A 5175-nucleotide genomic window follows, 5' to 3' on the forward strand; every position below is an offset into this window, starting at 1 on the left:
CCCTGCTTCCCAGGTGATGAGCATTAACCTAAAATCTCTGGGTTGGCCTCACAGGAGGCACCTGACCTGGCCCACCTGTGAATGGCTACAGGCAGGAAGACATTAACCCATCCCCTCCGGAGTCGAGCAGGAGCCAGGAGTTTCCTCCCACCCCTTTTAGTATAAAAGAAGCCTGAATTCTAACTTGGAAGATGGTTCATTAGAAGATTACTCTGCCGTCTTCTTGGACTGCTGGCTTTCCAAATAAAGTCTCTATTCCTTGCCCCAACAACTCATCTCTTGATTTATTGGCCTGTCACGAGGCGAGCAGGACGAGCTTGGACTCAGTAACAAATTCTGGCAAAGCCAGCTAAGAGTCTTGCTGCAACCGGCCCCGACTGGGGAATTTTCGGGTAAGGCCCCAGCAGCTGCCAGGAGCGCTTGTCCTGAGGAGCTTCCCTTCAGAATTCCCCAAAGCTTCGCCAGCTGCCCTGCCACTTGTAGTTGGAGCAAGGAATCGACCGTCGTCTGGGAGCCGGCGGGCTCCATACAGTAGGGTAAGTGGCTCCGGTGTGTACAGCCGGAAACTCCTTTTCCTCCAGTTGGGGCTTTTTTTTTTCTCCGGAATAAGCCAATTTTTCTTGTATTTGAGTGGAGTGCCCTGTTGGAGAGAGGAAGTAGTTGATGGACTTTCCCCCCATCTGTGAACTTGTTTGTTAGCTTCTGCTATGTTCATTCATGTTGAAATGTGTTTGTGCTTTTGGCGCAGGAATTTGTGTTTCTGGTGCTTTGTTGTTCTTGAACGTATAAATACGGGAAATACTCCATCTGTCCCTAAGGAAGGCTCTTTGGGGCATATCTTATTACTGCTTAGACTTTTCCTCCACAGCTACTGAAGGATGTGCTTCAGCCAAAGAAGGACTAGGCTGAAAAAAGTGGAAGTTAAAAGATTTAGGAATAAACGAGAGTGGCAAACAGAATTTTATGATGTGCGCCAAGCTTAGAGAGAAACCCATCCAGGGATTAGATGAAAGATACTGAGAACCATAGGAAAGAACTTTCCAGGGGAAAAAAATATAGAATTGATAGAATTGAAAAAATATATATATATAATAAGGTTTTACCTTATTTATGCATTTGGAAAAATTACTGCTGGGTGTTTGACATATCTGTTGGTGTGTTTAGACAAAGAAATTTAGTGTGATACATAAAAGGAAAATTAAATAAGTGGGAAAAAATTGAGCTAAGTATTAACCACAGGAAAAACAAAAAATATATATTAAAGAATCCATACTAGTTAGGTAGGTAGTGAACTATTTAAGTAGTTCTGGCAGTATTAACTTACCTATAGATTAAGTCAAAAGTTGTTATATAATTATATTGGAAAGCTGGAGATTTGGAAAGGGAAGAATGGGTTGATAAGGGAGATAAATCCTCAAGTAACATAATAGGAATCCAATTCATAATATCAAAAAATCATTAAAAGTTTATTATTTATACATCTGAAAGTAAATATTGAAAGAAACAATTACAAGAGTTTAAAGTAGCTCCCTCTGAAATATAGACCGAAGATAGAAAAAGTTGGGGCAAAGAATTATTGTATTTTCTATAAGCTTTTAGTACTACTTGATGTTCGAACTATGTGTATCACACACATAATCTTTAACAGAAAAGAAAAACAGTCTCATGTTTTTACTATTACAAATATTGCGAGGGACTTTTGCATCCGCCGTCTCATTTGGTTTACACAAGAGTCCACTGAGATAGAATTTCCTGTTAGCCCTATTTTATAGATGAGGAAATTGAGAATCGGAGAAATGAGGTGACTTGTGACAAGTCTACTCATTCTAAATCCTTACCTCTTCCTCTATCCAAAAGTTAAAGAACAATATTGTAATATGTGTGTATTTATAGTTTTGTCTGACTCCAAAAAGGTACTTAAGTTAACTTATAAAGATGAATATAGCATTGTCATATACATTGAACTAAAAATAAATCATTTGAGAGGCACATAGAAATAAGGATAATAGGTTCCAGGGTAAAACTAGTTTATCAAATGCAAGCTAGTAAATCCTGTATATCATAATAGAAATAAACCCAAAATTTGGCTCTGAGCTCCCTAGCAACCAATGCTAAAAAGGAAACAAGATTAACAAATTAAAAGATTCAGTTTGTCCACAAAGTAGTATCAAATCATATATATCAAAAAAAAAAAAAAAAAGGAACCCCAGCATTTCTTGCTGCTGAAACCAGGGAGAACTTGCACTCACTTATCTTTATTAACAAGAAACTGCATAATGTGACAAACAATATCCTCAGAAACATTCTTAAAACATGTCAGCGACAACTAGAATCTGGGTCTTTCAATATAGATCAATTTCATCACACCGAAAACAATTTGAATAAAAATAAATTAACAGGGACAAGAGGAGGAGCATCAAAATAATGAGACATAAGTACAAGAAAGAATTCAAAGCAGGTGTAACGTTCCCATTAGCCATGTATACACATACACATATACATACATACATGCATATACACACACAGGTAGACAATAAATCTTTACAGAGTTTTGAAATAACTCAACTTCCTGGTGCACTCACCAAGAGAAACTAAATGCAAAACGTACACAACCTAATGATGATTTACACCACTTTTTAAATAGGATTCTTCACTATACATGAGTTAAAATTGATTCATCTATCCAAAATGGTGACATTGGTTTTAGAAAGACTGGTTCACCGCTATTCTTTCTCTTAGAAGCAGTTGTCTCTTAAATCCTCTCCTGGTCCACGATAACAAAACCATCTCATCTGTTAAACGTTGACTCTAGATGAGACATGTTGAAATTTTGTCTCCAGAAGAGTTGTCCAAATCCTATGGCATTTCATTGGGCCACAGTACCGGGGATGGCGATTTGACTGAGCCAAAGTGGAGAGTGTGTGAAGATGAAAACGTCGGAGTTGCCACTGGGCGTCAGGTCCCTGGGGGACTCGTGTGCTGTTCTCTGGGCGAATAACGGGCCTCCCGAGTGCTGACACCATGTGCTGCCGTCCTCGGAGGTGCCAGAAGTTCCCCCTCGGTCTTAATGCATTTAGACCCTGCTGAGTTCTAAGCACAAATGGGAAAAGCAGACCTCTATTATGGAATCCAGACCTGGTGCCCGTGGACCTACTGGCGACAATACCCAAGGGGTTGTCTCTTTTATTTCAAATCATCCACTCAAAACTTCCCCCCGTATGCACACTGTCCTTCATGCGGCTCATTCCTGCAAATAAGTTCAGGCTCAATGGAATTGTCAGGCTCCTATTATCAACGTAGCCTGTGTCTTTCCAGGACAAACCAGCCTGGGGGTTAGAAATGGATTCTCATTAAAACAGTGTTGCAGAAGGTCTGCCTCAATTCCCTCTTCTGACACTGGCACCATCCTCCCCATCGCACCCACTGATTCCCAGGAGTCCTCTCAGGGCTGCCTCCCACTGCTCGCGTCCTCACTCTGTCTGCTCTCACCACGCACCTTGTCTTCCCTTCCCGGTCCAGAACGTCTCCCTGATGTCTGTCACCTTCACAGCTGCTTCCCCAGGACTGAGTGAGCTGGCTCACCACTGAGATTGTGTTTTACTCCCCGGGCATGGAGAAAACGCCTCCAGGACTCAGCTGAATGTCCCATCACATTGGATGCCCACAGAGGTTCTGAAGGTCTGTGAGCTCACTCATCGCTCTCTGCATCCTCAGTGCATTCTGTCCAATCCTTCTTTCCTCCCAGGAGAAAAGCAGACTGGTTGGGAGTGTTTGCACCAAGAAAAAAAATCCATCTCATAGCAAACATTCCTCCGGTCCCCAAGGATTCCTCATAAGAGCTCTCCACCGCACCCGCTCACAGGGCAGACAATGTGCTAAACCAGCTGTTTAACACAAGAGGCTCCCGGTCCCCGGAGACCCGAGACAAGCTCCCGAGACGCAATATGTCTCCATTAGCCAAGCAACCGGCTTTGGGTGTGTTGTCTAATTCCGTATTCCTGTGTTCATTAGCTGCAAGCCAGCCTGCCAGGAACTCGGGGCTCACCAGCTTTCCTAAACGGAGGAGAGAGAAACGCGTCAGGTGGCCTGCCCCATAGGTCTGTCTCTCCTGGGACCCTGTGCCGGAGGGCCTTGTTACCACCACAACCCGTGGAGACTTAGTGGCAGGCCACGCTAGGACGTCCATGCTGAGTTAGCCGGGACAGGTGAGTAAACAGGGACAGTCATGGAGGGAGAGGGGTTGACTGGGCTGCGGGACAGGTCCTGAGAGAGGGGGCATCCAAGTCCCGCTGTCCAAGGGGGCAAGGGGAAGGGGGAACAGCACCGCAGGTAAGAGCTCAAACTCCAGAGTGAGACCGAACTGGTTTTGAATCCCGGCATCGCCACTTAGCATTGACCTTAGGCGACTTACGTAGCCTCTTCTGCCCCAGAGGTAATAAAAGAACCCCCAGATTGTCCCGAGGAGATGATGCTTGCAAAGTTCTTAGCATGCAGCTTCGCCCAGGGTAAACGATAATTAGTGCTCTTTGCAGTCTGACTTCAGTCTCCAAGGGCAGGTAGGGCTGGGCTGGTGGACGTGACCTCCTACCAGAAACACCGCCACAGAGAATGGCAGCTCCCTGACTCTGGGTTCTCCTTCCAGACTGCAGCAATGTCTGAATTAACCAGTGACGGGTCAGGGCGGGTCTCACCCAACACGGTGGCCACAGCTACCTGCAGTTGTTGAGCAGGTGAGATGCGGCGAGTCTACACCGGGATGTGCCTTGGTGTATAGTCCACACTGGATTGGAAAGGCTTTGTGTGTGTGTGTGTGTGTGTGTGTGTGTGTATAAACAAATCTAGTAAAATAGCTCATTAATCCTTTCTTGTATTGCCTACATGTTGACATAGCTGATAATACTGTGTTTATATTGGGTTAAACAGAATATATCATTAAGACAAATTTTACCTCTTTCTTTTTTTTTTACCTTTTTCAATGCAGCTGTAAGAAAATGTTAAATTACTCTTATGGCTTGCATGCATGGGTCACCTTGTCTTTCCATTGGAGCATGCTGGTTCAGGTGGACAAGTGTTCTAGCTAATGCGTTAGACTCAGGGACCCCACTCCAGTGCCAGGAAAAGTGGGGCAGAGTCAGGAAACTGAGGCAGGCAGGGTTCTGAGCTAACACATAGGCC

At 44.1% G+C, this 5175-nt stretch overlaps 1 long non-coding RNA gene across 1 annotated transcript; it reads left to right on the top strand.

The window, feature by feature from the left end:
- Positions 1 to 2757: 2757 nt before the first annotated feature.
- On the top strand, positions 2758 to 4975 carry LOC116663210. The gene is made up of 3 exons (XR_004319381.1): positions 2758 to 3678; positions 4012 to 4205; positions 4643 to 4975. It is a non-coding gene; the product is annotated as an uncharacterized LOC116663210 (long non-coding RNA).
- Positions 4976 to 5175: the final 200 nt, after the last annotated feature.

Source organism: Camelus ferus, chromosome 4 (genome assembly GCF_009834535.1).
Source record: "Camelus ferus isolate YT-003-E chromosome 4, BCGSAC_Cfer_1.0, whole genome shotgun sequence".
In the NCBI taxonomy this organism is placed as follows: domain Eukaryota; kingdom Metazoa; phylum Chordata; class Mammalia; order Artiodactyla; family Camelidae; genus Camelus; species Camelus ferus.